Source organism: Myotis brandtii, unplaced genomic scaffold (assembly GCF_000412655.1).
Source record: "Myotis brandtii unplaced genomic scaffold, ASM41265v1 scaffold794, whole genome shotgun sequence".
NCBI classification, from domain to species: Eukaryota; Metazoa; Chordata; class Mammalia; order Chiroptera; family Vespertilionidae; genus Myotis; species Myotis brandtii.
This window is the reverse complement of record NW_005371198.1, coordinates 325,537-334,987: the sequence shown is the minus strand read 5'-3', so window position 1 is coordinate 334,987 and position 9,451 is coordinate 325,537.

Genomic DNA, 9,451 nt, shown 5'->3' with positions numbered 1-9,451 from the left:
ATCAGGCAGGCAGGCAGAGGCGGTTAGGGGTGATCAGGCAGGCAGGCAAGCAGTTAGGGGCGATCAGGCAGGCAGGCAGAGTGGTTGGGGGCAATCAGGCAGGCAGGCAGGTGAGCAGTTAGGAGCCAACAGTCCCGGATTGCAAGAGGGATGTCCGACTGCTGGTTTAGGCCCGATCCCTGTAAACCGGCAGTAGGACATCCTTCGAGGGGTCCCAGATTGGATAGGGTGCAGGCCAGGCTGAGGAACACCCCCTCCCGTGTGCATGAATTTCATGCACCAGGCCAATAGTCTATAGATATAAAAGTCCAGTGACCAAACAGCGGAATGATCAGAATGACTGGAACGACCAGTGGCTATGATGCTCATGGTGGCAGTCAACCAACCTGATCTGAGCCCCGATCAGCACCACCCCCCTGGCTGGCCCGACCCCCGATCAGCCCCCAACACCCCAATCAGGGGCAGAGCCAGCTGGCCAACTGCCCGTGGCCCCTCCCCCCGGCCATCCCAGCCCGATGCGCCCTCATCGGGGCAGGCCGGCTGAATCCCACCAGGGCAGGCCAGCCGAACCCCACCAGGGCATGAATTCACGCACCAGGCCTCTAGTATACACATAAATTCAGAGGCTTTTTTAAAGACGTTTGTATTTCACTAAACTATGACACTCTTTTTTTTTTTTTTTAATGAGGGCAGTAACTCCTAGTCTTTTCTGCCTGAATTACTGTCTTTAGCCACATTTATAAATATTCCAGCACAAAGAAGCATAGTATTTTGAAACAGACAATAATTAAATATGAAAATATAGTATTTACAGTTCTTCTGGATTCTTTGTAAAGTGTAGCCATACTCTAATTATGTTTAATTCATTAATAGGAGTGTACAGATTTTCAAATAAAATGCTTATAAAAATGTTTGGGATACAAATATAAATATATTTTGAATAACAATGTAGAATAGTGTTCAATAATGGCACTTTTACTTTCTATTTCAAAATATTTGATTATGTGTCAACCATAAATTTTAACAGTATTTTCCTAAAATGTTTGCATTTTAATATTTGAACTATAACTGGAAAATATATTAGGTAAAATAATTTAAAAAAATACTTATCACTCCACTTTAAAATATATTTGGAAAAAGAAGTCTGATTCATAAAAACAGTGAGAGGTAGAGAACAAAGCTTTCACCACCCCCCCCTTATTTTTTCTCATACATTTTAAGAAATTGATTTGTCTTTATTTTAGTTTTCTAGTGAATTTAGCAACAAACATATTGGACACATTAAAGAGGGTAGGGAGAAAAACAAACAAGTACAGTTTTGCCTATTTGGTGAAATTTCATTTGTTCATGCTAATTAAAAACCTTCCAGTAAAACAAATCCTGGCCATATACACTGAATTCTTAGCCAACTTTTCCATTCAAGTTAACATTTTGTTACATTAATAGACATATTTCAAAGCAGCATGTGAAAGTCAGCTTGGTTACCTAGCTTAATGAAAATTCACCTTCATTAAAAATATAATGGAGCACTGTGGTGACTCTGAGGATAGGCCCCTCATATCTTAAATGCAAGAGAACATACTTGACTGAGGAACACAACTACTGTGCTCTAATATCTATCACTGTTTTACTTCCTTCTGTAATTTAGTGATTGAGTATCATCAGGATATTTCGGCTTCTTCTTGGGAGGTGAGGGACTCTGTTGAAAGACATTGAGGATTACCTGATGATCTTGATAAACTTTCTTTACAAATCACTACAGACAAATATTTTCACCTAATTTCCCTTCCTTCTGTCCTCCTTTCTGTGTTCCCTTTCTCTTTCATCATTTACTCAGATCAACATCATCATGGTCTGACAGCGTCCCTTGCCCTTTTGCCCCCTCCTCATTTCCCTTCTTCTCATTTTCTTTCAGTTGTGTTTGTGTTTTCCGGGACCCATACACTAACACAACCATTAAGTTTGTATGTTTGTGTGTGTGTGTGTGTGTGTGTGTATACATATAAAATGCAATGAGCACTGAGAATGTGAAAGATTTATTTTTAAAATAGATTTTTATTGATTTCATAAAGAGAGAGAGATAGAAACATTGATTATGGTCCTGAACCAATACTCTGTTTATACTGAGGAACAACTAAATTTTTGGGAGGTCAAAAGTTATGCGTGGATTTTTTTACTTCATGAGGGTTAGTTCCCCAACCCCTTTGCTGCTCAAGGGTCAATTTCCATTCAATATATCAATAAAATGCTCATGCTACTGCTTTACAGTGTGACAAGAAATAACTTTTCCTTGTTCTGTGGTCTTTAGGCCATATCTCCCTGATGTAAAGGTGAATTTAAAAGAAAGGTGAAATTTCCTGAGGGATTACCAACTATAGACAGACAGATTACATTAGTTTCTCAAATAGCTTATCTCTTTATCTCTTACATTAAACCTGCTACAAAGAAATTAATATTTTTACAGTAGACCAGAGCAGTTTTTTAATATACCAGTTATGAGACTAAGCTAGGCTTTCTCTAAAAAAATTTGCTCTGAGAGCCATCGTTTTTCATTTAAACATCGGGAAAATGATTCAATATAATATAACTAATATACGATATTTTTACACAGATGACAAATCTTACTATTCTTCAATTACCTTACTATTCAAGGAACTAATGTATACACTCTAAGTCAGGGGCCGAAAACATTTATCTGGCCCGCTGGGTGTTTTTGCCACCGCTGCCTGTCCTGCTTAGCAGCCGACTCGTCCCGGGCCCACTGTGCGCATGTGTGGAATGTCTGAGGGCCAGTGAACTGGCCCCCTGTTTAAAAAGTTTGAGGACCTCTGCTCTAAGTGGTCAATAATTTACATAACAAAAAGGTACTTTTTATTAACGGATAAAATATGACTCATTCAACAAAATATTCAGTTTCTTCAGTTTCCTTATATATTTTCTAAACTACCATATTGAAATTGACATAAACACACACAAGCACCTTCATATGCAGAGGTGGGAAATATTATTGGTTTACAGTTGTAATACATATGAGTAATACAATAATTAACAAATAATAATATAAGAATAAACTCTCCCATACTCATAATTATAAACCTATTTTTGTTTACCCCTGTAAAAGCACACATCTTTGTGCCGAGCCAGCTCAGCCAACGGTTTGCAAGCCTGAGTGAGGGTGGTGAAGGATGAAGAAATGACAGACACAGAGAATAAGCTGGGTCGTGGATCTTTCTGTGCCTGGCTGAGGCCACAGAGAGAGATCCAGAGGCAAGCTGAGCCTTTATTTTATAGCCAGAGGTAAACAAGGTAGTGGTCACCATAGTTACAATGTTCTTGTGAGTTTCACTTGTTTTGGCAGCACTTGCTGCATCTCCCTCAGCCCATTAGCTACCCAGATAAGATCTAGGGAGAGTCATAAGGCCAAGCCTAATTATCGAAGAGGGCTGTGCCCTCTAAGCTGGGACTTGTTTGTGGCTTTGCCAACAGGTCAGTCTGAGACTTAACCCTATAGCCTCTCCCTACACATCTTTATATTTGCCTTCTTGAATTTCAATTCCCAACAGGCAGAATTTGCTACATATTAATTCATTGTTCTAAAATTTAGGTTTTTATGTTATACTATTTAATCAAAGACTCTCTATACCAGCCGTGGGCAAACTACGGCCCGCAGGCCAGATCCGGCCCGTTTGAAATGAATAAAACTAAAAAAAAAAAAGACCGTACCCTTTTATGTAATGGTGTTTACTTTGAATTTATATTAGTTCACACAAACACTCCATCCATGCTTTTGTTCCGGCCCTCCGGTCCAGTTTAAGAACCCATTGTGGCCCTCGAGTCAAAAAGTTTGCCCACCCCTGCTCTATACCATAAACCAGGTATCACAAACTGTGACTCATGGGCCAAATCAAGTGGCTACCTGTTTTTGTAAATAAAGTTTTACTGAGACAAAGCACCCATTAATTTACATATTATCTATGGCTGTTTTCCTGCTATAACATCAGAGTTGAAAGGGTATGACAGAGATAATTTAGCAACAAAGACTAAAATATTACCATTTGTTCCTTTACAGAAAATATTTGCCAACCCTGCCTCAAGATAATCTGTTCCTTAAGTTTTCCGAACAGTATTTATAGTTCAACTCTTTCATGAAAACATCCATGAATCAATCCCTTATCATTATTTTTCTACTGGTACATTCTTTTTTTAAATCCTCACCCAAGGATATTTTTCCATTGATCTTCAGAGAGAGTGGAAGCAAGGTGGAGAGACAGAGAGAAATATCTAAATAAGAGAGATATATTGATTGGTTACCTCCCACACATGCCTCGATCAGGCTTGGCAATCAAGCCTGAAACTGAGGTACATGCCCTTGACAGGAATTGAACCCGGGACCCTTCAGTCTGTGGACCAATGCCCTATCTAGTGAGCCAAACTAGCTAGTAATATTTTCCTACATTCTTAATTGCCTCAGTAGTTACCTAATCCACATATATTATTGTACTTGATACATTTCCTTGAACATATTAATTTTAGTTAAAATAAGCACATATGTTGTGCCAAAACAATTAGATGACATTCACAAAGGTAAAAGTTATACATGCTGCTCTTATTGAATTCTTCCTTGGGTATAAGCAGTAATGGTAATAAATATAGTAAGTACTCAAAAAGTTTAAATTTCACTCAAACCAAACCCTTAATTGTCTCTTTTATCAAAATAGCAAATAACGGCAGTAAAGTTAAAATTGCTTAGTGATATTCTTTAAAAACCAAGCTACCTTCTCCATATTTTAGTTTTGAGTAGAAATAATTGTAAGCAGCAAATTTGGACCCCTTGATTTTTAAAACAACATTCTTGGAAAGAAACAAAGAAACTAGAATCTGTCAATGGTAAGGCTTGAAACTTACATGACAGTGAAGAAAATAATGACAGGCAATATATTATCCATGAAATACACATGATAGAAAATAAAACAAAACAAAAAAAGCACGAGTCAATATTCACTTATTCAATTCTGCACATACAAAATAACATCTTCGTTTTGGTTCAAATAATTTAGTACAATTCTTTCTAATACTTCTATATTCTTATTTGTTTACTTTAACTTCAGCTGAATTTAACAAATTTTCATAAAGACATTACAATGTTTTCATAATCTGGCTATATAATAAAACCCAATAAAAATGTAAAAGCAAAAGAAATTTAGGAATAACCAGTAGCCTATAACTAACCTGCATCTATATAATAAAAGCCTAAGCGATCATTATGGTGGGACAACCAGAATGACAGTTCGCTATGATACTCACTGACCACCAGGGGGCAGATGATCAACACAGGAACTGCCCCCTGATGGTCAGTGCACTCCTATAAGGAGAGCACTGCTCAGCCAGAAGCCTGGCTCATGGCAGGCGAGCGCAGTGGCGGTGGTGGGAGCCTCTCCCACCTCCAAGGCAGAGCTAAGGAGCAGCAAGCTGAGGGGTAAGGAGCAGCGAGCAGGCAGGCGATAAGGAGTGAGGGGTCCCAGACTGCGAGAGGGCACAAGCCAGGCTGAGGGACTCCCCCTGTCCCCAGTGCACAAATTTTGTGCACCGGGCCTCTAATATTAAATAAGAGTAGAAAAATGTGTAATCAGATCCACTAATATACATTTGGCATATAAGTATAAACTTAATTGATTTTTAAATACATATTAAATCAAGATATATTTAATGACCCAAGAACAAGTCAACTCAAGTTATTACTTAATATGTAGTTAACCCTTGGCCTCTAATTAACTATATTTCTTTCTTAAATTGTATATGTCAAGTGTTATTTAGTAAAAATGCTGATGAAGTACAGCTAGATTTATTAATAAGGTTAAGGGTGAATATTTTCAGAAATATGTAGATGTTCTATACCGAAAGCCCATGCACTGTTTCAAAATACATTAAAACATTTTTTCACATTCATTATTTATATAGAACTCACCAAAATGTAAAAAAAAAGAGGAAAACTGTAAGACATAAAGCCTTTCTATTCAAACATTGTAATTTATTTTTCAGATACTTGTTAGTGAATAGAAAAGCCATTGATTTCTATATGTTGATTTTATATCCTGCAAGTTTACTAAATTCATTGGAAAACTAATATAATATAGCAAAGTTTGCTGGGAATGCCCAAAGATTCTGACCCTTTTGATGAATGCAAAGAACTGATATATCTGTATTTTTACTATATTTATGATTTCATAAATGAAAAGGTGTCAATTCTTAGGTATGGGAAATATACTAATTTAAGCCAGATAGTTCATTATGCATTCTTCACATTACACTGCCAAGTTTATCTGTTGTCTGTTTCAGGTCATTGGGTTTCTCAAAAAAAATGCTTTTTGTTGAAGAGGAGACGTAGAACTTAAACATTTTTAAAAGAAAACACACACATAAAAACCACTGTGTCCTAATAAAATAAAATAAAATCTTTGTTTTCTGCTTGAGGCTATCTTCTTTTTTTTAGAAGCCAAATGGGTACTTTCAGCATTTTGTTGAAGGTATTTTCCAAAATTGCTACACAGATACCCACTGACAAGAATGAGCATTTGGCAAAACAAGCATCAAAGAGCTTGTCCATGCCCCAGAAAAAAGCCAGGGATCATGAAAAGACCAAAGGAGGTTTGGGGAGAAAATAAACCAGCAATCAATTCAATTGGATGCACCTGCAACATTTATTCTTTTTAAAAATGTGTCTTTTTAAAGAGTCTATTCTGCTTGTGCTTAAACATTTTCCATTTTATTTCTATTATATCAATTTTCCAAAGAGCCTTATTAATTATTCCTATTAACAAATCTATGTAATGCTACATTTTATAAATGTTCTATAAGCCCTAGTAATATTATAAAATAATTTTTAAGGCTAGACCTAGAGATTAGATGCCATTTTGAAAAGTGCATAGCAGAAATCTGATTTATAAGGCTGTGTGAAATTTAATCTAATGTGTGAAATTATAGAAACCATATAAAGTCTAAATATAAATAGATTTTGAATGTCACTCTTCCCATGTGACCTGTTTCTAAGGCTATCAGCCTGTATAATTCTACCAAAGCTGTTTTAAAAGTCTATTTCTGTATATGCACATGTGATATGTCACTGCCATCTTCATTAAAAATCATTAATGTTGTTTGTCAATATATAACTAAAACACCTTTTAGCTGGAAAATACACTGAGTAGCCAGATTATTATGACCACCTGACGTTTGTAAGCAAATTAGCTATAATTTCGCACTGAAGTTGCTAGAGGGCCAGACCATTATAAATAGGGAAGCAGGTTGTTTACCACGACCGTAGAAGTGATTTTTTTCTGAAGATATGGGTAAACAACACGATTTAACAACCTTTGAACATGGGATGATTGTTGGTGCTGGGAGCCATGGACTGAGTATCAGCAAAACAGCCGAAGGCCTGTTCAAACACCTTTGCTGTCTGCAGTTACCAAGATAAAACGTCTCCAATTCACACAGGAACACAAGGATTGGACAGTCGAGCATTGGATAAAAGTCATGTGGTCTGATGAATCACGTTTCCAGTTGCATCATGCAGATGGCAGAGTGAGAATTTGGCAGAAACAGCATGAAAGCATGCACCCCACATGCATGAGTACAACCCTTCAAGCTGGTGGGGGCAGTGTTATGGTTTGGGGCATGTTTTCCTGGCATGATTTGGGCCCTTTAATTCGTGTGGAACAACGTCTGAATAGCACAACATACCTAAGTATCGTTGCTGATCAAGTTCATCCTATCATGTTGATGGCGTATCCCAATGGAGATGGCTTCTTCCAACAAGACAATGTGCCATGCCACAGTGCTCGTATTGTGTAGGAGTGGTTTCAAGAACATGAGGGAGACTTTACCTTGCTTAGGTGGCCCCCACAATCACCAGATCTCAATCCAATTGAGCATTTGTGGGACGAAGTTAAAAGAGCCATCAGGCAGCTGGTTCCACAACCATCAAATCTCACAGAACTGGGCAGTGCTATTCATCAGTCATGGTGTCAGATTCCTCGCATGACCTTTCAACATCTTGTGGAGTCAATGCCAAGAATAATCGCCACAGTATTGAAGGCAAAAGGTGGTCCAATGAAGTACTGATGGGGTGGCCATAATAATCTGGCCACTCAGTGTATGGGAATATCATTTTAAAGTAAGTGAGTTTGAATCATACTGGGACTCTCTTTAACTAACTTTTGATATGGAAAAATCCTATCTGAGATGGTGCATACCAGTGTTATCTTCTGGGTAAGTTCAAAATCTAGCAAGTGCACATTATGAATTGATAAAGATAATGCCAAGGTACCTAAATTCATTGGCAGTTTCCAATCTCTTGTTACCTGTGGAGATTTGCTAACCTGTAAAACAGATTTGAGCGAACAAGTTCCACAAGCTAAATCTAATAACAGTACAAAAAATTTAATAGGTCATCTTAGCTTTTATTTGATACTAGAGGCCCAGTGCACGAAATTGTGCACGGGTAGGGTCCCTAGTGGCTGCTGGCTGCCAGCCAGGGCCTCCCTTCCCCAACTGCAGCTGCCAGCCAGGGCCTTACTCCATTCCGCACCACCCCCTGGTGGTTAGCGCATGTCATAGCGAGCAATCAAATTCCTGAGGGGACACTTTGCATATTAGGCTTTTATATATATAGATTATCTTTTGCTATCCTGACATTTTTTTCTTGCTAAATTATTTGACTAGTCTCGGCAATTTTAAAAGTTTCATTGATTAATAAAAAGAGAGGTGAGCAAGTCTTTTTCTTAAAATCAAGTGAATATGAGTCTATAATGCCAGCTAATTGTTATTTAAAGAATACAAAGTATTTTTAAGGCAATAGATAAATGTCAAGAAAACTTGAATTCTGAGAAGACCTGAAGAATAGTTAGTAATTGAGTATCAGATAATTCAGAAAACTAATGAGTAATATTGTAAAAGCCAATTTTAAAGACCTCCTACATCTATCTACACTAATAAAAGAGAAACATGGTAATTGGCGTACGACCGCTACCCTTCCCATTGGCTAATCAGGGAGATATGCAAATTAACTGACAGCCAAGATGGCGGCCGGCAGCCAGGCAGCTTGAAACTAACATGAGGCTTGCTTCCTTCAGTGACGGAGGAAACCAACGTTCCCCGCCTGCCTTGCAGGCCTCTGAGCCTGCAGTTTGAACATTGTAACAAACATAGAAGCTAAAAAAAAGCCCAGAAACCAGCTTTCAGCGAGCTGGGATCTCAGAGCTGGAGTCAGAGCTGGAGTTATACATTGTTTCGAACCGAAACAAACCAGATACCTACTTTCAGCAGCGGAGGCCTAAGAGCTGGAGCCTCAGAGCTAAAGCTGGCCCAGAATAAAAAAAAGAAAAAAGAAAAAAAGGAGAGGTTGGGAGCTTCCGTCACCTGCCAGCCTGAAAACAGCCCTCAGCCCCTCACCCAG